The sequence below is a fragment of the Protopterus annectens genome, chromosome 4.part0 (assembly GCF_019279795.1).
Source record: "Protopterus annectens isolate FY-2018-M chromosome 4.part0, PAN1.0, whole genome shotgun sequence".
NCBI classification, from domain to species: Eukaryota; Metazoa; Chordata; order Ceratodontiformes; family Protopteridae; genus Protopterus; species Protopterus annectens.
The window spans coordinates 46,779,425-46,803,592 of record NC_056733.1 but is presented as its reverse complement, the minus strand read 5'-3'; the positions used below and the strand labels follow the sequence as shown (position 1 = coordinate 46,803,592).

Sequence of the window (24,168 nt, the reverse complement as noted above, 5' to 3'; positions counted from 1 at the left end):
AAGACTGTCTGAAATCTGTCATAATAATTCATCTTTGCTTTCCATGACATTTTCCTTTATTTAAGTTTGTCTGGATATGAATTCTAAATTCAGACATTAATTTAGGCTCTTTTGTACTTTCATTCCAAAGATATTATGGATGCAGGTGTCACTGCACTTTCCTGTTAATACACAGTACATGTCAATGAATAATTTATTAGGTATTATAATTTGGGTAGCTCAGATACCAGGTAAGTAGGGTGGTACATAGACTCCCTCCTTCAGCCATGTCCCAGGTTACAAGTATGCACACACACATTTACACAAGTGCACAAGAGACAGTAAATAATAAATATGGGAGGTTGCATCATCTTATGCTAGAACAATCCAGGCTCGTGTCTTGAGCACTGATAAAAATGCCCCCACCCCAACTCATGTTAGCAGTCATTTCCTAAGTATGCACAGTAGGGAGTAGATTAAGGTTCAGTGTTCATAAGCACGGACGATGTTGGCTGCCAACATTCAGGAGCTCAGTATTTCTCAAGAGTATACATCTGTTACTTGGTAAACTTTGTTTTAACACCTTTATTAAGTTTTAAAAGAACCTATGATCCTATTACGTCATAAGCACTGACACAGGTATGCATACAGTAACAGAAAAGAAAACAACTCATAGCAAATATCTTCTTTTTTTTCCATTTTCATGCATTATACTTGTATGTTTTCTTTTTTAACAATTATCATGTATTTCAACGTTCGATAAACTGTTCATTTACTACCTTTCCATAAACTTCACTCCTCCCCCCGAACACTATTCTGCATGTATTGATGTCCTCCTTTAGATCACTGTTGCAGTGTTTCAAATTGTTGGATTATCCCACCAAATAACCTGGACATCTCCTCAGGGTACCAAGGTCAAAACCTTCCATAGAGCCACACATTCGACATATGACTTAAGCACATGGGCGTAAGGGTACCTAAGCAGGTGTATGAATTAATTCCTCAAATTATCTTATCGCCAGTCTGACCACAGGTTTCGCACATCTCCGTCTGTTCTGTGTGTGGTCATTCATTCCCTTGGCTTTCTCTGGTTCAGATAAGTGTTCCATTCAAAAGCCTTCCTTATGTTTTCTTAATTGCATTCCTGTTTTTTTTTTTATTAGGTGTCAGCTAGGAGGGGAAAGTGCGATTGTGGTAGGTAGGTTTTAACGTGACAGCAAGAAATTCCTGTATGACTTCATGTTTAATAAGATATTTACAGAAATATGAAAACATATACTTAATTGTATAATTAGTAATATAAACAAAACTATTTCATAAGATGTGCAACTCAGTGCAAATTAGAAAGACATTTTTCCTCAACATCTAAGGTTTTATGTGATGTCATGTAACAGTTTTTATGTCAACTGTTTATTTTACAGTTTGTTTACTGGGATAGTCCATTGGGTCAAGAAGAGCCCATTTTCATTGGAATCCCGTGGAGAAAAGCTCCATGAACAACAATATAATTTGGAGACATTGCATTTAAATTTATGTAATACTATTGAAGAATGACTGCATTATAACAACAGGACAAAAAGTCCATGATTGCAGTGAAAATTCAGTCAGAAAAGCAAAAGGTAAAATTATGCACACACACACACACACACACACACACACACACACACACACACACACAAATAAGTCAATTAAAATAAGAACAATCTGTTAGTGCATATTCCTTTTAGATTTGTTGCAGTGTGAAATTACACAGGGTTGACATTGCAGTTTTACATGAAATCTTAGCAGAGATAAAGTAGGATGGGGGATAAGAGGTGTTTACTGTTGAATGTAAGAAGGGTGGGGCAATAAGAAAAAGTAGAGTAAGAGTAAATGAGAAGAATGAAGATGGTAGTAGTCAGAGAAGCACCGTATGATGAAGAGAAGAGAGAAGTAAAGGAGTGTGAGAAATGGGGAAAAACAGGCGAGTCGTGTGATGAGAGCAGGAACATTCCCAGAGGGTTTTGAGATGAGAAAGAAGCAGGGTCTTAAAGGTAGAATGGTTGTCTGTAGTACGAATAAAAGGTGGCAAGGACTTCCAGAGGCAAGCGAGGGAAAAGGATAGTGGGTGTTTGCCTGGAGGATGAGCAGGCTTGGGCACTTCAAGCAAATTCTGGTTACTGGATCTTAGAAGTCTGTTGGGTAGGTGCATTTTGAAGGAGGAGGCAAGGGAGGGGCAGATGGAGGGATTAAAGATGAGGTTATGGGGATGAGTAAGTTGAATGTAGGTAAGATGGTTGGGAAGTTTGAGCCAATTTAGTTTGTATAGGGCATTGCAGTGGTGGGAGGATGATTTATAGCCAGTAGCAAACTTAGACATTTTGTTATAACAGGAGGATAGCTGTTTTTAGAGAAGATTGAAGGTTGGTAAGAAGTGGGGCACCATATAGGAGAGAAGGAATGAGGAAGGTCTTAGAGAGTACAGGCTTACTAGTGGGAGTGGTATAGCGGTTATGGGGGTAGAGCATGCCTAGTTTCTGGTAGGTTTTCTTTGTATTGGTTAGTAGGTGGGTATCAGATTTTAACTGTTCATCAGTAAGGACTCCTAGAAGCTTTACATAGGAGGCTACCTCGAGAGGTATTGTTTTGACTAGTAATGGAGAATGAGTTCTTGTCTATGATGATACTTATGGAGCTATATGGGAATATGGTTTATTTTCATAATTAATAGCAGCAAGTAATATGTCAGTTATAGTGTGATATAAGTGGACACTGACATTGAATTTGCCTTTCTACAACCTTGGCATATCTCACTACCATCCTTAATAGCATGTTGGGCTGTCAGTTATGAAAATATGAACATAAATATGAAAATATGAATCATAAGTGATGAACAGTGATTACTGTAAGACATCCTAGAGTAACAGTTTTAGTGTCATGTTGTTAACTTATTTTCTAATAATGCCTATTATTAGCTGGAAGCTAACGGAGAAAATGAAGCCAAACCCAGAAACATTCTGGACACCATATGGAGCTATGCTGGAAGTATACAGAAAGATGCTATAGGCTTGAATGAGTTAAAGATAATCGATTCATTTGTATGCACATAGCTATAGAGATGGGCAATCCAGCATAGTCAGTTGATCAGCATGTTTTATCCAGTTTCCCAAATGTAGAATCTAGCCAGAGATACAGAGAAAGTAGCTAACAATTCCAGTGCCCTGTGCCATTCCTGATCTGGCACACACTTAAAATTTTCAAGTTAAAAAACAAAAACAAAAAAGCGGGTTCCCTTGTAGTTGAAGGCCACAGAAAAGAAAAACAGAATCTCTTCTTTTCTTTTTAAAATGTAATAAACTAATTTATACATTTGTAGCAATTGACTAATAAAGTTGATAGCACACATGGAGTGCTTAAGCACTTCAGACCTGATAGCAAATGCTATGCTGGCATTAATTTCTGAATGACGATCGTGCTGCCTAACATTTTATACCCAAGGTAGCTGCCTCTTTGCCCCACAATAGCTATGCCTCTGAATCTAGCATCATCAGTTGGCCAGCATGCTTTATTCAGTTTACCAAGTTTATTAAACACTATAAAATACAGTAGTGTAGCAGTGGTGTTTTGTCTGCAAAAATAATTGTACTATGCTATAACCGATGCATTTCTATCTAATTACTAGCATGCACTGTCCTTTTTAAAGTTCTAAACTTGCTTGGGTATGTACCATTCTTCTACCCAGTAGTACTCTCTTTTCAATCTCCTTTTCACACCATAACTTCCATTGAATTTTTGAGAAAGAAACAGAGCCAGCTTTCATTCCTTTCTGCAGAACCTACTGATACCCTTTAAGAAAGCTAGAATTATGTACAGCCTGTCTTGTTATGGTTTCAGAATTTCTTTAGGAAGGGCCTTTCTCCTCTTCTGCCTGATGACCATCAGCCCTTCTGTTGTCTAGCTAGCCCATTGTTCCCCCCTTTACTGAGGGTGCATGCTAATTGAGGGGGTATCATTTATGCAGCTATCCTTTTTTTCTTGTTTATCCCTAATCCCATTGTGCACGCTCAGTAACATACTTTAGGATTTGCCATGCAGTGGGTGTCCGTGAGGGAAAGTTCTGCATGTTGATGTAATCCCTCAAGGCTGCTTTACTCTGAATAACCAGCACTCCATTGTGATCTTCAATGAGGACTTAACCACAGGCACACACACTCATCACCAAGGAGAGGCAAGCTGTTAATACCACAGTACAACTCCCTTCATCCTGCCAACTCCAGCAGAAACTATGTTGCTAATCAAACTCGTCCCACCTGAGTTGTAGTCAGGGCTTTATTCCTCTATGCCAAGAGAGCTGGCAGATCAGAATTAAAATCCCCTCCAGTCAGTACCCTTCTCATACCTCCTCCTCCTCATCTGCCTTACAGAGAGACCCCAATAAATCATTCATAACATCATTATGATCTATATTTGGGCCATAATAAAAACAGCACCATCCCCTTACTCTCCATTTCATTCCTCACCACTGTCCACCTCCCCCTCTCCCTATTTTTTCTCCCATCCTAACTTATCTGTGATCAAAATACTGTTCTCCCCACACAAACAAAATCTAAACAACTATATAGCTTTTTTATGATTTCCCAATTTCATTTTATATTAACGTCAGCTGGTATTTTAAAAAAGTTTACACAGTATCCACATATTTTCACATCAACATAACCAAATCTCTTTCTCTTTTGATTGGTGAGTTCATTCTCCCCACTTTCCATGTAGCATCTTTCATCATCATTTTCCCCTTCCTCCACTCCTAACTACTGCCTTACCCTGCTGCACTGGGTAGTTTATCCCTTTGCTGCAACCACCTCTCCTCTCACCCCACCCCCATCATCAAAGACTATGGCTGTCCAAGCACCCAGCTATTCAAGCTTGGGCAACCACCTCATTCTCCCACAAGATGTAGCCATCTCCTTCATCCTCTCCACAGAGCAGTTACAAGGGGGTGCTGAAAAGTTCTAAACCTGACCTAGAAGAGAATGATGTGGAGCCATGAAACTTACAAGTTATTCAGCATATTCACCCAGAAGTTCAACACACTTGGCACATTGTCAGTGAAGTTTCTCTAACCCAACCAAAAAAAGTTTGAAGTCTGGTCACTGAAGTACTGCTCTGCTGCTGCAGTCCCCTCCTAACCACTCAAAAATTCATGCTCTTTCAAACTCTTTGTAAGGTTTGGAAACAGAAAATAGTCAGATGGACCAAGATCTGGTGAGTAGGGTGGATGGTCTTTGCACTCAAACTCCAATTTTGTAAAAACGTCTATTGTTTTGACAGCCTTGAGAATAGATGCATTTTCTTAACTCCTTTCCACAGCTTCTCTCTCCTGTTTTCTTTCAATGCCTCCTTTAATCACCACAGCAAGTTACAGCAGTATTCTGTATTAACTGTTTGGCCCCATGGAAGATAATCGGTCATTACAACACCTTCCTGATCCTAAAGCAATGTGGCCGTGACCCTCCTGCTGACTTTTGGGTCTTGAACTTCTTTGGCCTTTGTGAACCTAATTGCCACCACTGCATGGAGTGTTGTTTTGCCTCAGGATTATAGTCATGTAATCGTGTTTCGTCAACAGTAACTAGTCATTCTAAAAAGTTCGCACCAGCTCGACGAAAAATGCCACAAAATCAACTTGGAAGTGTCCACTCAGCATCTTTTCTTGTTGGCATTGAAACATTTGGGCACCCACTTGGCTGACAGCTTCTGAATACCTAGCTGCTCATGGATTATAAACCCAACACGTTCTCTGGATATCTGTATTTCTCAGGAATTATTTTAGCTGATATTCACCAATCTGCCAAAATCAGATCATGGACATGGTCAACAATTTCAGGAGATGATACTGTTTGAGGCCTCCCAGACGTTGCTGAATCCTCGGTCTCAAAATCTCCATGCTGAAAGTTTGCACACCACTTCTTACAAGTTGAGTAAGAAGGGCACTTGTCACTCAATGTTTGCATCATACATTCATGGATTTCCTTTGGAGTTTTCTTTTGTAGGAACAGGAACTTAATGATGGCTCAGAGTTCCATACTGCAAAATTTGAGACTTATGTTGACATGGTTCAATCAATGATCTGAAACAATGGCATAACATAGCATTACGATTCTGCAAATTGGCACTTTACACAATGAAATAACCCTGATGTTATGTAGTCCAGTCTCGCCTTCATTCTTACCCGTGGGTTCCGACTCGGCCATACTCTAGCTCGAAGTCTTCAATTGGCTCGTGGCTAAGAGGTATCCCATCATGCAAAAGGTCTATTCCCCAGATCTTGTTTGCCGCTCATTAAGCACAGACGTGGTCTCACTTTTGGCCATGGCTAAGTATTTTGTTTATAAAATTTTTATAAACTGTTGACTTGTTGCTAAAAAAGCTATTTTCATACCTCTGTGTGTGTGGTAGTGGTGTTTTACTGTCTTTGTTGGTTTCTCCTGCTGTTTTTTGTGGCCTTGTCTTTGGCTGTTTTGGTATCACGTTAATTTCCTTTCCCAGCGGGCTAGGCCCGTTTAAGTTAGAGGACCTATTCCTCCCTGTTGTTTTCTGTGTGGTCTTTGGTTTGGGGCTCTGTTCTGTTAGCGTCTAGTGTTGTTGTGTCTGGCTAGTAGTGCTATCCTGCCTTTATTTCCCCTGGGCTAGGCCTGTTTAAGTTAGAGGACCTAGTCCTCCCTGTTGTTTTTCCCACCGGTTTCTAGGCCATTTTAGTTAGAGGCTCTGTTTCTTGTGCGGGGTTAGTTGGATCTAGTGTGTGTATTTGTTGCTTTGTTCCTTTCAGTATGTCCAAGGATTCTAAGGAACACAGGCCTTTGGGCTTTAAAAAGTGTGTTGAATGCAACAATAAGATTTCTTTAACTGATGGGCACTGTGTGTGCATGTTCTGCTTGGGGGCTATTCACCTCCAAGAGTCCTTGTTTTGTCATTCCTTCAGTCCCCATGTGCTACAGGAGAGGAAGAACAAGCTCATTTTGAAAGGACTGCTTAAACACTCCTTTGAGGAAGACTTGGCTAAATCTTCCAGTGCATTATCCTCTCCAGCTAAAAAGGACAAAAAGACTTCTAAGAAGCGCTCTCCGGCTCTGTCTGTTTCTTCAGAGCTGCCAGAGAAAGTTGCTAGAACAGCTTCTCCTTATTTGGTTCCATTGCCCTTGGTGCCAACAGAAGGTAGTCTCTTGACTAAGTCCGTATCGGCTCCCAGTCTTTCGGAGCCGGTCATGGATATTTTGGTTCAGAGCCAGTCTCCAGTTATTTGACCGGTTTCTCCTTCATGCAAGTCCCCTTCTGTAAGGAGATCCAGATCTCCTACATTATCCTCCATATCTTCCAGGACCCTTTCCAATGAGGGTGTTGATAGGGTGGTAAAGAAACTGCTTCAATCTTCGGTGTTGGCCAAACTGATTTTGGCTCCGACCCAGTCGGCTCTGGAGCCTATGGCCTCTTCATCCTTTGTTGTTCCTCCTCCGAGCCTTTCTCAGCCATCGGAGCCAGAGTTGTCTGTTCCGTTGGGTGCCGTTAGGTTGGTTCCAGTAGCCTCACCTGGCCTCTCGGTTCTAATTTCTCTCTGTCCACGGGGTCGAGGTCCACGGTTCGCCGGTCGGACCCGAGGGGGAGGGATCGGATCGATCTTCATCGGTTCCGAGCCTTCCTCTCGGTGCTAAGGCTCAAGTGAGCTTGGATCCGACATCTGCTTCAGACCTCATCTCCTCTGCGCCGAGAGCTACTATGGTTTCCTCTACAACTAGTCAGCATTCGGAGCCAGGGGGGGGATCAGCCTTCGAGGTTATGAGGAGCGTGCTGGCCAGGTCGTCAGCTGCATCCTACGGCACCGATACTCTGCCCCCTCTAGCACTGATGTCTGTTTCGGATCATGCTCTGTCCTTGGGCAGTGGAGACCCTAAGCCTCAGGATACCTCCATGAGTGGTCCCCAACTTTCTGACATCTCCCCAGGGTTTTTTGCCTGAGGAGCCTGCCAGAAAGAGATTGTGTAAGAGGAAACACCTTGACTCCCTGGATGAGTCTCTCACGTCGGACTCTGACTTCGAGGAGTCAGAGGGGTTCCCCAAGTCATCTTCTGAAGATATCTCTTTTTCAGATATCCTGGAGATCTTAAAGCAGAGAGGTGGCTGGCCCTCCAAATCCCCTTCTGATGAGGAGTCGGTGTCCCTGAAGGCTTTCGGGTCTCAACCCTCCGCCTCTTGGGTTTCTCCCCCTTTTGATGAGCTACTAGTTCTTGTCTGTCGAAAGGTGTGGGAAACTCCTGACACTGTGGAACCGGTCCCTAGGAGACCCAATAAGTTTTTGTCCACCCCCTCTGACAAGGAATATCTAACTAAAGGCATTCCAGTAGATGCCATGGTGGTGGCAGTGGCCACCAAGAAGGAACTTGCTGAAACATCGTCTACCGTCCATCCGCCTAACAAGGAGTCCCAGGCTATGGACAGGTATGGGAAGCATGTGTTTACCTCAGTAGTCTCTGCACTGCGGTCGCTGAACTACTTGACGCATTTTGCAAGGCTCCAGAGAGATCTCCTTTAAGAGCTAGGAGATTCTCTATAGGGTAACATTTCTGATGCCGTGGCACAGAAGGCTAATATACAGATGTTTACCCTAAATTCCCTTAACTCCTCCATGAGGCTGATTTCATACGCAGCTGAAGGAGCGAGTAGGGCAGCAGGTTCCGGGGTCTCTCTTAGGAGACACTCCTGGATGTGCCTGTGCAATTTCGTGGAGGCCTTCAAGTCTACATTCACCAACGCCCCCTTTGATGGTTCATCGTTGTTCAGAACCAAGGTGAAAGACACACACTAGGTGCGAACAAGAAGGAAAAACCCTGTCTGCTGTGGGAGTCCGTTTTTCCATGCCTTCTAGACCTTACACCAAAGGCCAAAATGGTGGGAAATTGTGGTTCAGAAAGTCGCAGAGGTTTTTTCAGGGTGCACAAAGTGATTCCCCCTCCGGAGGCAGGGGAGGGGGTGGAAATTCAGGTAGACGCCGCCCTAGAGGCAGAAGAGGCCCGCGTAACCCAGGGGACCGTGATTCCTTTCATGGTTCTCACTACCAGCGCTCCTGAAGGGAGGCCTGACTGTGAGTCTCTGGAGACGGTTGGGGGTCTCATTTCTTTATACCCAGAAGCCTGGCAAAACGTCACCCAAGACGAGTGGGTATTAAAGATAATTTCCAGAGGTTATCATATTCCCTTTTCTTCTCCTCCCCCGCCAGCCAAGAGAATCCCAGACGTTCCACCCAGTCACAGGGATTCCGCAACTTTAGAAATAAAAAAGTTGCTTTCAAAGGGAGCCATCCAGCCTGTCCCCGCAGACCAAGTAGGATTAGGGACTTACTCCAGATTCTTTTTTGTGCCGAAAAGAACAGGGGGCTTGAGACCCATTTTGGATCTCAGCCGATTGAACCTTCATGTACAAAAGTCCAAGTTCCGAATGGTCACCTTGCAGTCAATACTCCCTCTATTAGGGAAAGATGTGTGGATGTGCTCCATCGACCTCAAAGATGCTTACTACCATATCAAGATTGTCAGGGCATCGAGAAGTCATCTACACTTCCGGCTGGGAGCCAGTCATTTTCATTTTCGCTCTCTACCCTTTGGTTTCACCACAGCCCCCAGGGTGTTCATCAATTGCATTGCAGTGGTAATGGCTCACTTGAGACATCAGGTATTCCAAGTGTTTCTGTACCTGGACGACTGGCTCCTTTCTGCCACCACCAGGCATCTATTGTTACAGACCAGGGACACCACCATTACACTGTGCCAAAGGTTAGTAATTACTCTAAACTGGGAAAAATCTGCCTTGTTGCCCCTCGCAGCGTGTCAATTTTATCTGTGCCGAACTAGATACGGTGCTCATGAAGGCCTTCTTACCAGAAGAGAGAATTCAGGCTCTGCAACAGCAGGTCTACGCCTTACTACCATTGAGGAAGGTCAAGGCAAACGTGATCCTCAAGTTGTTGGGACCATGGCTGCTACGATCATGTTGGTTCCCCTTGCCAGACTACACATGAGGGTTCTTCACTGGCTGTTTTTCGCCCAATGGTCACTACAGCATCTTCCACTCTCCATTCTATTCTGATTATGGACATGTGCAAGCGGAATCTACACTGGTGGCTTCAGGCCAGCAATCTCAACATGGGCAAGCCTTTTGTCCCATCTACTCCAGTTGCCGCTGTGACCACGGATGCCTCCCAGATCGGGTGGGGGGCATTATCTTGGCAGGACTGTCCGAGGCACGTGACAGGATCATGAGACCCATTTACATATCAATGTCTTGGAGATGAGAGCAGTGCTATTAGCGTTGCAAGCACTTCAAAGCTTTCTCCCTCTAGGGACAGTTGCAGTCCACTCAGACAACATGCCAGTGGTATGGTACCTGAACAAACAGGGAGGAACCAAATCATACCCCCTTTGCAGAGAGGCACTTCAAGTTTGGCAGTGGGCGGTGTCTTCCCAATGCTTTCTAGTTGCAGCGCATATACCGGAGAAGTCCAGCGTGATTGCCAACAGGCTGAGCAGAGCTATCCTAAAGCCTCACGAGTGGTCCCTGAACAATTATGTTGCGGAAGAGATATTCCACAGATGGGGTCAGCCTTGCTGCAATCTATTTGCCAGCCCCCCTCAATGCCAAATGCAGCAGCTATTTCACCCTTAACCCTCCGGAAGGGGAGATACCCAGGGATGCTCTGGCTCACTATTGGCCCTCCGGTCTTATCTACACCTTTCCACCGTTACCTCTGATATCATAGATCATTCAGAAAGCACAGCCTTTGGGAAGCAAAATGATCATTGCCCCACACTGGCCTCGTCAGATTGGGTTTCCCTTCCTTCAACCCTATCTAATGGACAAGCCCTGGATTCTGGACCCAGCTCCAGATCTGCTGACTCATATGTCAGAACAGTTCCATCCCTCCATCTAGACCCTCAGGTTGACAGCTTGGCTGCTCCAGTTCCGTCCTTAGTCAGGCTTTATGATTTTTCCCCAGAAGTGGTCCATATTCTATCATCTTCCCACAAGCCTTGTACCAAGAAGATTTATTCTAGTAAGTGGAAGAGATTTTCTGTTTGGGCCCATGAGAGACATATTGATCCTTCTACAGCGCTTATTTCGGCAATATTGGAATTTCTTTCTCAGCTGTTCAGTCATGGGTCAGCTGCAGCAACCATTAAAGTGCAATTGGCAGTGATTTCTACCTTTCACATTGTTAATGAGCCCAACCTTATGGCTCATAGGCTTTGTAGGGCTTTTCTGAGAGGGACAATTTTACTCCGACCTCCAGTCTTTGATCCAGTGATGCCATGGGATCTCAATTTTGTACTACAGAAGCTCACCTCGACTCCCTTTGAGGCCCGCACCTACGTGCAACATTAAATTCTTGTCATGGAAGACAGTATTCTTGGTAGCCATAACTTCAGCTAGGCAGGTCTCTGAACTCTAAACATTATCCATTAGGCCACCTTATTTGGTGTTTCACAAAGATGGGGTCTCCTTAAGAATCAACCCTTCCTTTGTTCCAGAGGTTGCTTCTGTTGTCAATATCAACCAATCCATTGAGTTGCCTGTGTTTTTTCCTGAATTCTCCAACAGGGCAGAATTTAAGTTTCATCAGCTAGATGTTCATAGACAATTGAGTTTCTAGTTACATAGGACAAAAGATTTTAGGAAATCAGATCAAATGTTTGTCTCATTTTCAGACTCTAGACTTGGGGTTCCTGTTTTTAAGGTAACCTTGTCTCGCTGGATCTCCAATTGCATCTCATTCATTTATGCTTCCAATGGCAGAGAATTACCCTTTAAAGTGAGGGTTCAGTCTACACGATCTGTGGCTACCTCAACTGCGTTTCAGGCTAGGATATCTATGGAAGATATTTGTGCTGCAGCAACATGAGTTTCGCCTCATACCTTTATTAGTCACTACAAATTAGATCTGGTCTCTAGAGGCAGATTTTCCTTCGGTTCCACAGTGCTCAAGAGTATTTTTCACTGAGCCACCCAAGATCAAGGTGCTAGGGACACTGTCCCATGGGTAAGAATGAAGACGAGATTGGACTACATAACATCAAGAAGTTATGTACTCACCATAATGTTCAATGTGTATAGTCCATCTTGCCTTACATTGTTACTAACCCTCCTTCCTTCCCCCTCCTTGAGGTATTGTCTCTAGGTGTCAGCAGTCCTTTCTGTTGGGGTTGTTCTTCTCAGTGTGTACATGTTTGCTTTGCTGCAGGCTCACACAAGATCTGGGGAAAAGACCTGTTACATGATGGGATACCTCTTAGCCACAAGCCAATTGAAGACTTCGAGCTAGAGTATGGCCGAGTCGTAGCCGAGGTTCGGCTCTAAACCCACGGGTAAGAATGTAAGGCAAGATGGACTACATACATTGAACATTATGGTGAGTACATAACTTCTTGTTTTCAGCTACAGAGGCAAAATAATGCTCAGAATTTAGAATGTTGGTCAGGCTTGGAACTTTTCAGATGAACTATCTCCTCCCAAGAATCCACCCTCTTTCAAACTGTCAGTTATGACATAAGAAAGCCTACAGCTTCAATTTAAAAAACATACATCAAACGCAGACACAGTCCCCATCACAAGTGCCCTTTTATAAATCCTCAGTTCTTTCCTGTTTTTTAATCTCTCCAAATCTTTTGGGTTTCTAATACCATGACGGGAATGGACTCCATTCCTAAGTCTCAAAGTATGATTACATTTCATGAAATTAGTATTGTTTCAGTCTTTGATGTCGGGCAGAAGTGCTCTTCGCAGTACCTGCAATGTGTCCACTTTCTTTCCTCTAATTTCTCTCTTAATCTTTTTTTATAACTTGTGTCTGGGAATTCTGGGCTTTTTTCATAATAGTAAAAATACATAATTTCTTTCTCATTCTCAATAGTCCACTCTGACATCTTTGACTGTTATTTGGTCCATCAGTTTTTGTGAATTTTGTGGAGTGTTACTCCCTTCTACAACAGGGGAGGGGAAGTCATCCTCCCGGCTAGGGACTATTGTAGGAATGCTTCTGTATTTTGAGGATTCTACTCTGTCATTTTTTTCAATCCTGGCACCAGTGCACCTACCAGGATTGGGCACTTTTTTATCCTGGGTCTTGTGCACCCAGCTATCTTTTTTTTAATTTTTAACCTACTTCTGTCCATGATATAGTCCATGATATATGCTGTATAAATACAGTCTATTTGTGAGATTTTGTGAAAACCGGGTCCACCTCATGAAGGTACTCACCAAGACTTTTGGATGAATTCATTGTCAGGAATACTCCTCTCCTTTACTTGCTGACTTATCTCTCCATTTGGATCCCAGTGAAGTTTCCTGCTATTAGAGGTGCTCAGTTTCCTCTTAATACATCACTCTTGGACCCTTAGGCAGAGTAGACAGCCGTTTTCTAAAATAAACTTTCAAATATCCCATATAACTCCCTTTTGGAGACCTTTCATTATTTTTCAACAAAGTAGTAAGTGAAGAAAGCTGTAAAAAAAAAAAAAAACAACTTTTTTCATACCAGCCTTGCAAAAGAAATTTTGTGTTCAGTTGCAGTATATTTATCTCTCCTCTCACATGTAGTGAACAGTCCATTTGGCACCAGCACAAAACAGAGAGATATCATAACTGTTAAAATAACCATAGACATCAAATAATGTAGTAGATGCACTGTATCTAGATCATACTGACAGCAGAAATGCGTGAAACCAATCAAGAGAAACAAAATGCATTATATAATATGTAGATTACATTTGCACCTCCAAAATGCCCCCCTTCTTGCTACAGTAATATATAAACAGTCCACTCACATCGCCAACATATTTTGATGCATATTTCAGTTTGTATTTGATTTCATATATCACCCTTACATGAAGAACATTGCATGATTAAAAACTTAAGGAAAAGTTACTTCTGTATTAAAGTAATTGGCTTAACTATGTATTTCAGTTACGTAAATTATTTGCCCATGACCTTTTATTTATCTTACTTTCTCTCTCTCACACACACACATCCCCCTAACTGTTCAGTTGATAGATTTTGTGGGGCAGTATCACAAGATTTCAGTGATGCCATTGCTGTAGCAGCTTAAATATTGACCTCTTTCTTAGGGTCCACAGTGGATCTAACTTATTTCCTGTTATCCTTTCAGTTCATAGGTCTGCATCCAGCTGACCGTGATAACCCCGGCTTCAGCTGGAAGATATTCATCTTAACCTTTGACCTTTTGTTCCCATTTGCCCTACCCCATAAATCTCCTCCCTGAAAAGGAGATGCCTCTCAGTTTTAAACTCTTCCAAAGTAATGCCAGCTAGCAGGCAAATGTAAAAACACAGAAAAAAAGACAGCAGGGGTGAGACATTAAAGGGAACATTGATAGGCAGTGTGATACCACTCACCTCACTTAATGGGAGTGCCTTGCCTTTGTCAGTCTCTCCTCCCTCTCCTTCATCTCTGTCTTTCCGTTTGCTTCTAAATGAAGATATGCCTTTTATATTCATTGCAACAATGCTTACTGCTTCAGTCCTGGTGGGATGATCATTCCTTGATCAATCAACTCCCTTGTTTTGCCATTTTGGAAGTCTCTGTGTACCAGTTGGACAGCTGATACAAAAATCAAGATAATCTAGGTTTCCCTACATTCTTTTCAAGCCTGTTGTTGCCCACTGTATCATCCACTGGCTGCTGTTCTTTATGTTGATCAGTGGGTTGAGCTGTACTAAAACTCTGTTGCTTCCTAACTCCAGGACTTTTTGGTTATCAGACTGATCAGCCTTTTTGTCATCAACTTATTTTTACCAGTGTTTCCATACATACATCCTCCTCTGTGGCTCCTGCTTTCCCCACCATGGTGTTTTACACTTTATAGCGTCACTGTAACAGTCTTCCAGTTCCCCTAGGCTTTTGCTGGTAGCCTGTTACTTTCCTTTCTTTTGTTACAGAAAACATAGAACTTGGTGCTAGTCATCTGCCTGATCATCCACTCCTTTGTCTTGTAGCAGTGGCCTTTCACTATCAGGTGGCATGGGTCCCTACAGCAGCTTCCAGCCTTTCAATCCTTAATGACCAGACTGGTTATCAGCTCAGATCTGGACTGTCCCTTACCACATATGCTAGCCAGTCTTCTACAAAGGCTACTGTGTCCACTCCTTCCTTCATTCCTTCCTTCTACAAAGGCTACTGTGTCCACTCCTTCCCTCATTCCTTCCTCCATTTAAGGTAGGCCTACAGTTGTAAAGTCCTTGCAAGATCTGCATTATATATCCTCCAACTACTCCCTTAAGACCTCTGCCTCATTGTTATAGTCTTCAAATGTCACTCTTTGTGTCTGTGTAACTTAAAGTCCATCTCCTTGACATATTTTCCTGGATTAACCATTAGCTTATGCACTTTGCTTGTTTCTACCCATGTCTTGCAAATCATACTGCATGGCTATCATCTTATCCAAGAGGATGTCCTGCTATGACAGAAATGTGTTAATCTTCCCCTGCATCTGCTCATTTGTTTCACAAGAACTTAAGGGCAATGGGAACAGCTTAATTTTAGTTCTCCTTTTTTAATTTCTCCAAGTCTTTTGGGTTTCTAATACCATGACGGGAATGGACCCCATTCCTAAGTCAAAGTACGTTTAAAGGTCATGAAATTTATATTGTTTCAATCTTTGATGTCAGCCAAACATGCTCTTTGTAGCACCCACAGTGTGCCCAGTAATGACTCCTCCTGCAGTTTGTATGGGGTTACATGTATTGGTAGCATATCTAAATACAATTGTAGTGTCTTTTTATAAGACCCGTTACTCCTATTATTTTTGTAACCGTCTGGGTATTTTTCTTCCACATTGCTCTCATTTTTGCCTGCAGATCCTGATATTTTATGACTTTGTGCGTCTGTTCACAAGACACTGTAGTCATTGGGTGAGGTGATTTCAATGATCAGTGCTACTTTTGTCTTCTTTTCATGGACCACTATAACCAATTTTCTAGCATCTGTCTTTTGAACTGTTGGTAATGGGTGATCCCATGTGATGTAGACTTCATTTTCTATGATGCTTTGTCGCTCATGTTTCCAGTGTTTCTTAGCCACTACAGTACCATGATGTTTGCATAATCCCCAGTGCAACAGTCTTGCCACATTATTATGCTTTTCAGTATACAGTCCTCCTGCTAGTAGTATGTCACACCCAGCAATGAGGTGTGCCACTGTTTCCAATTCAGTTTTTGCAAAAACTACATTTGTCTGATGTCCTTCAAGAATGCAACTGCAGTCATAACATATGGGTTGTCCTGCCTCAGGCAGCCCTCGGTCGGCCGAATTCCAAAGTCTGGGTCCGGCATCGGCTGGTGTCGCCTCCTCTCCGACGTCAGAACGGCTGGAGTATAAAGGCATCGGCCGACGCCATCTTCTTCAGTCTTTTTTGCCGCGGTGCCCGAAGCAAGTAGTTCGCAAGTGCCGGTCGGTCAGCTCCTGTGTTTTGAGTACCGAAGTGATCTATAAGCCAAATACCCCATTGGGGAACATTTTTCTTGCCTCAGCGATGTCAGAACAAATTGAGAAAGTTAATAATTGTTTGTCTTGTGGTAAACAAATACCTCATAAGGACTTCCATTCTCTTTGCCTGCCTTGCCTGGGCCCAGACCACGATGTCTCGACCTGTGCTGCCTGTGCTTGCTTTAATAAGCACACTCTCAGGCGCAGAATTTGCCGAAGACTTTTTCGTGATTCTTTTGCATATATCATGCCGTCGGATCGACCGACAACTCAATCTTCCCAAAAGCGTCTTCCACTGATACTCCTCAAAACCCTCCTCGGTAATCCAACCTCTCCAGGCCGACAACACAGCGATAACTCATCCTTCGGTCTCGGAGTCCTCTCCGGTGCCGGTTGTTGACTTCCCTCCAGAAACCGAGGTTCGGGATCTACCCGACACCATTCCTGTGGACAAGGTTACTCCAGCACGTGGGGCAGCTAGGCTTCCTGTATCCATGTCCATCAAGGCCTTTGCACGTGCTAAGGCCGCCAGCCAGGCCAAGGCTCATCCTAAGCCTACTGCTCAGGCCCCTTCTTCTGATAAACAGATCATGTCTCTTGCTGCAGATCTAATTTCCCTTATTAGGGGGTCTCAGCCCCATCCTGACAGAGGTTCTCAGCCGCCTGCAGAGAAAAGGCCCAGAACTGAGCAGGCCGACAACCTCTCTTCAGATAAGGCCTGTGGGGATTCTGAGCATTCTGATACCCAAGAAGAATCCTTCCAGGCCTATGAGGACTCTGATGCTGAGGAATCAATTGCCTCTGCCTCTCCTCCAGAGGATTTTTCGTTCGGTGAAGTCCTACACTCCATGAGGGAGCATTTTAAATGGCAGGGCCAGGAATTTTCTGACTCCAGGAAAAGGCTACGTACCTTCCTCAGGCTTCCCCAGCACAGGCCTTTAGCTATCCCTCCAGTTATGGATGTCCTGGATGATGTTTTCTCCGACTCCAGTGCTAACCCTGATTCTCTCCCTCCTGCTCCTGTCAAGCCAGACAGATGTTATAGGGTCCCTGACACACACAAGCATCTCTTTAAGGCCCATTCTGTGGATCTAGAAACAATTTCACAGGGCCCCAAGGGAGTGGCTACTTCCTCTGCCAAGAATCCATTGCCAGCGGATAAGGAAGCTAGATCCCTGGAGATGGGGTAAAAAGTTTATACCTCCACCACCCTGGCTATGAGGTCACTTAACTGCCTTTTCATATGTTCCAGTACCAGGATTTTTACTGGATGACTTACAGAAAAAGCTAGCCTCCCCTGAGTCTACTGATTTTAAGGCATTGCAGGATCTAGTACATAACACTCAGCAGGTTAACAATCATTTTCTTCAGTGTGGTTATGATGCATTGGAGGCTTCATGTAGGGCAGCTATGACGGGGCTGTGATACGTAGACATGCTTGGTTAAAAGAACAGCCACTGCCAGACCATGTTAAAGTAAAGTTACTTGATGCACCTTTAGAAAAACAGAAGCTTTTTGGTGCTAATGCACAAGATGTGTTGAAGTCTATTGAGGAAAAAGCTAAATCAGTACAGACAGTCAAAGATTTCCTCCAGGTTCAGCCTCCCAGATTCAGCAGGAATTGGCCTTCAAAGAATTGGTCCTTTCCAGACACTGACAAGTTTCAAAGGGGAAAAACAGGCGTGGCCGGTAGAGGGGGCTCCTACAGGGGCCGCCAGTGGCAACCACCAAATCAAAGAAGTGGCACAGGCAGCCCAGCTGCACCACAAGTACAACCACAATGACTTGACTTTCATTCTGCCTACAAAGGTCCAAAGAGAAGCACCCTTGGGCAGAAAATTATCCTTATTCTCAAAAAACTGGCAAATCTTAACCAAGGGCAACTGGATTCTGGATTTAATAGACAAAGATTACAGATTCCACTTCCATACTTTACCAATAAGACAAGGCATGCCAAACCTGCCACATCATCAAAGGGCAGAGGCACTCATTCAAGTTTCAAAGCTGTTAAGCATAAACGCAATAGAAAAGTTTCCTCCACAGGAACAAGGCCAGGGATTTTATTCAAGACTGTTCCTTGTTCCAAGAAAGGAAAACAAATGGAGGCCTATACTGGACTTGTCTACTCTAAATACTTATCTCATTGTGCCAAAATTCAAAATGCTGACGTTGCAGCAACTCCTTCCCATGCTGGGCAAGGGGTCTTGGCTGGTCACTCTGGACCTCAAGGAGGCATACCTGCATGTCCCAATCAGACAAAGCTGCAGAAGATACCTCAGATTTCTTGCAGGGACAGAGCATTATCAATTCTCAGCATTGCTGTTTGGCTTATCTACTGCGCCCAGAGTGTTCACGAAATGCCCGGCATCAGTAGTGGCACACTGCAGACTCCAGGGGATTCAAATATACCCTTACCTGGACGACTGCCTCATACAAGCAGACAACAAACAAGCCTTGATTGCAAACTTGGACTATGTCATTCAATTACTACAGGCTTTGGGATACACGGTCAACATTCAGAAATCAAGACTTTTGCCATCCCAACAAATTATTTTCCTAGGAGCCAAGCTGGACACAAATACACAAATGGCTTATCTCACAGAGGAAAAACAACAGCAGTTACCACAATACTTCAAAGGCCTAGCAAAGTTCTCCCAGCTGACTGCAAGGAAAATCCTGCAGGCACTGGGGTTCATGGCATCTTGCATTCTACTGATACCTTTGGCAAGACTTCATATGAGAAAGCTGCAATGGTACTTAAAAAACTTATGGTCCCAACACAGCCAAAGCCTAGAGGACGTAATCCCACTCATTCCATGTCTACAAAGAGAATTTTTGTGGTGGGCTCCTTAAACAAAGGCATGTCTTTCAACAAACCTCAAGCAGGTCAAATGATTACAACAGGCCTCAGACCATGGATGGGGGCACATGGAAGGCAGATGCATTCAAGGTCAATGGACACCAAGGAAAGGCATCTGCACATAAACCAAAAGAGATGTTGGCAGTGATACATGCAATCGAGAATTTCAAAAATCACTTCAACAAGGGCATTTGTTAATAAGGACAGACAACACCACTGTGATGTGGTATATAAAACAGGGAGGCACTCACTCTTATCCCTCTGCAGACTAACAATGATTCTCTAAAATCCCTAAGTCTGAAGATACATTTGCAATCCCAGTTTGTACCAGGCAAGGACAATGTTCTGGCAGACAAGCTGAGCAGGAATTTCTTGGATCCACACCATGGATGCTGCATCCTCACATTTTCTCACAAATAACAAGGACATGGGGAAGACCGAAATAGATCTCTTTGCTTCTCACATGAATCATCACCTGGAAAAGTTCTGTAGGACCCACCATCCTCTAGCCTGGAAAGCGGATGCTCTCTCCTTCAGCTGGAATTCCTAACAATTTATGCATTCCCTCCTCTACCACTGCTGACCAAGGTGATACTGAAGATCAAAGCAGAACAACCAACAGGCATTTTGATAGCTCCAGACTGGCCAAGGCAGCACTGGTACCCATTGCTGTTGAGGGACCAAGCCGTGGCCTCTGCCCCTATGGCCTCTGCTTCCAACACAGCACAATTACAGGACTGTTCATCAAAACCTGAAAACATTGCATCTGACAGCCTGGAGGTTACCATAACTCCTCCCGATATCTCTTCAAAAAGTTCAAGAGATCTTACTGGAGTTCTTCCACCAGAAAAACCTATTCAGCCAAGTGGAAGAGATTCATCATCTGGAATGCTAACAGGGGTCAGGATACAACAGTCTTGAGTATACCTCAGATACTGGAATACTTGGCAGAAATGTTTCATACTGGTCTTTCATATTCTTCCATAAAGATTCATGCATCAGCAATCTCAGCAAAATACAATTGTGACCCACCTGTGTTTTCACATCCTTTGCTAAGACAGTTCCTAAGAGGGATAAAGAATATCAAACCCCCCAGGAAACCGCCAGTACCTGCATGGGACCTCAATTTCGTCTTGGAAAAATTAACTCTTCCTCCCTTTGAACCAGCAGCAACTTCTGAGATGCAATTTATCTCATGGAAAATGGTTTTCCTATTGGCTATCACATCAGCAAGAAGAGTCTCGGAGATACAGGCACTCATGGCAGTACCTCCTTTTCTCATTTTTCATCAGGACAGAGTCTCTCTAAGAACCAATCCTTCATTCATGCCAAAAGTAATTTCCAGGGTGTCTCTAAATCAAGCCATTCACCTGCCTACCTTCTTCCTCAATCCTCAAAACAGGGGGGAATCACTGCTGCATACTTTGGACATACACAGACAACTACGATACTACTTGGACAGAACTAAGGCCACCAGAAAGTCTGACCAACTGTTTGTAGCCTATGATGCTGGAGTACAAGGAAAAGCAATCTCCAAACAAACAATTTCCAAATGGATTGGACACTGCATCAGATTTTGCTATTCTTTTCATGGAAAAGGTGTGCCAGCCAATATTAGGCCACACTCCACCAGAGCTATAGCCACATCCACAGCTTTCCTAAGAGGAGTGGCTACAAAGGATATTCTAGAGGCTGCTACATGGAGCGCCGTGCATACATTTACCAAGCACTACAACCTGCCTTTATACTCCAGATCCCGAGCAGGCTTTGCTTCGGCAGTCCTGCAGAGCATTTTAGCTACACCATCACTTCCTTAGTTCCAACCACCCCCAGTTTGGCTATGGTATTCAACCCATATGTTATGACTGCAGTTGCATTCTTGAAGGACATAGTACAGTTTTGTACCTACCATAAATGTAGATGTCCGATAGATATGCAACTGCAGCCACCCTCCTACCCCTCTACAACCTTCTTTTTGGGTCCACTATCCTTATTCCTATTAGCTGGGGGTACCTCCTATGGTGTATCTGTTTATTACTGTTGTGCATGTCTGGAATTGTTTATCCATTCACCAAATTTAGCCTTCCTAGGAGGGCACCTGGCATCTGGGGCAAGAAACACTGAAGAAGATGGCGTCGGCCGATGCCTTTATACTCCAGCCGTTCTGACGTCGGAGAAGAGGCGACACCAGCCGACGCCGGACCCAGACTTTGGAATTCGGCCGACCGAGGGCTGCCTGAGGCAGGACAACCTATATGTTATGACTGCAGTTGCATATCTATCGGACATCTACATTTATGGTAGGTACAAAACTGTACTTTTCCCCTACATGTTCAATGGACTTTGTAAGCCATCATGTATTTAGCCCACTGTCTTGGGCCACCAATATTAACCTTTCATCTCTTGGTTTGAATTTTTCTCCTTAACCATTCTTAAGTTTGTTCCTGATCAACATGAGGTTCTTCCAGAAGTTTTCATTGCTTGCAACTATTTTTATGTATTTTCCACATTTCTTGCCTTCTCATCTGGTCCTTCACCTGATATTTTTCTTTTGTTTTGGCACATCCAGTTGCTGCCTGATTTTTATCTACTTCTGGTTTGATTTCCATTCCTGCTTGATGCCAAAATGCTTCTGCTAGATTAAGCAGAGAAGTCATCTAAGATTTATTCTCCTCATGTTTTAAAACTTTCACTGTTTGGGTCTTGTGAGGTCAGCAGTTATGTGTGGAGTCCCACGATTGCAGATATATACATGTAGCAGTTTCAAGGAGGCCCGTCCATCATAGGAATGGGGAATATATAATCTTGGTATGCACTGATTTTTATAAATCATTTGGTGGGCATGAAGCATCTGTCTTGTTTTCCTATTTAATCTATCCAGTGCGTTTTGGGGCCAGTCAGTTACTCCAAAACTGTAAGTTAGGACAGGAAGAGCAAATTGGTTTATAGCTTGGATTTTGTTCATAGATGTCAACTCTGTTTTCAGGATTAATAAGTCTTCTAAAATATTCCTTGCTAAGTTTTTTCACATTTGTTCATGTTTTATTGTTGATCCTTCTTCATTTCCCAACTGTTTATACCCTCCCTCTTGCGCAAGTTCTTTTATATTGCATTCTTGTCTCCAACTGATGTTTTCCTGGTGCTGCAGTTTCCTGTTTTAAAGGTTGCTTTTGCACATTTATCAAGACCAAATGACATTCTTAAATCATCTGAAAAAGTTTTGACAACTTGCAGTAATGCTTTCAGTTCCTTGTCTGATGAGCTGTACAGTTTTAAATCATCAACAAAGAGAATATGAGAAGTCTTTTTAACCCTTTGTTGTTTTCTAAGGAACAAATTATAGCCATTGGCTAAGCTGTTAAGTAAACACTTTAAAGGGTTAAAGACAGAATAACAGTGGTGACAGAGAGTCACCCTGGAATATGCCCCTTTGAATTTTTAACCCTGGGATAATAATTTGTCCTTTATCATGGCTTAATTGCAAAGTGGTCTGCCACTGTTTCATGGTCACTGTAGTGTAGTCAATCAGTGTAGGTTTATCTTACACATTTTTAAGCACTCTTGTATCCATGAATGTGAGATACTATCAAATGCTTTTTTATAGTCAATCCATGCCATACTTAGATTCTTCCCTTTTACAGTTCTCCATTATGACTTTAACAAGTGATCCTTTGTTCCATATGATTTTCTTTTATTGCCTTTTTGTTCTACTGCCATAATTGAGTTTTCTAAATGACTATAAACTCTGTCATCATCAAGTCCAGTTTATAGTTTATACGTTATTGAAGGCAAGCTATTGGTCTATAGTTCTTAGGGTAGCTTGCAGGTTCACTCTTTAGTAGCATTGTTTTTCCTGTTGTTAGCTAGGTTGGTGTCTGTTCAGGGTGCACCTATAAGTATACATATACATAGTTCTTACTCATAGCTAAATCTTCATGCAAAGATGTTAATACGTTTAACCAGAAGTTAGGTACTGCATTTGGGCCTGCGGTTTTCCAAATGGATGCTTTTCTTAACTTTGTTTCAATCTCTCTGTCTGTTACTTCATCCCATTTCATATCCTGTACCTTTAAACTTCTTACCCTTTCTTTTACTTCTTCTATCCATTTAGCATCTTTATGTTCCACATGATATTCATAAATACTCCAAAATGTATCTATTTCTTCTTTTTTGTGGTCTTTCAGTTCCTTTTACTTTGTTTCCCAACTTTCTGTAAAACTTTTCTGGGTCATCAGTAAAATGTTTATTTTGTACTTTTCCTTTATATTTATCTCTGTATCTTCTATGTTTTTCTGCCTGTGCTGTGATTTTTAGCTTGTTATTATCTATTAGTTCTCCCAGTGTGAAAAAGAAACTGAGAGATAAGGGCCAGTAATTTTGCCAGTTTTACTGAATTCAGTTACTGGCTAGTAAGTACACTGTCTGGATGCCAGCAAAGAAGAAGAAACTTAAAAAAAAAAAAAATCAACTAGAAAAGGTGAAGAAAAAACAGACTGTGAAGAATCCTTCAGCTATTCCTCAAAAAGCAGTTCAAGCTCCAGCTTTGGTGCAAGACATGGCTTCCAGTAATCTACAAGAAAAATAAGTGTGCTCAAGACTGATTAAATTAAGCGAAATACTGAAGTCGTATATGAACTCAAATTAAAAAAAAAAAAAAGTGGAAAAACATGAAGGTTTAAACAGATATTCAGATGAGCTGCTAAAACTGCAAAAAATAGAGGTGAAAATGAAGAAAAGGCTGACCGAATATGAGGCTGCTGATGTAGAGATATTTCAAAAAATAGAATTAGAGGACATAGGGAGGACCT

The 24,168-nt window shown here is 42.8% G+C and overlaps 1 protein-coding gene across 1 annotated transcript in view; it reads left to right on the top strand.

Moving 5' to 3' along the window:
- Positions 1-24,168, top strand: part of RNF213 (ring finger protein 213) — a gene marked incomplete in the record, with an annotated part of 2,890,576 nt that overhangs the window by 1,736,420 nt on the left and 1,129,988 nt on the right.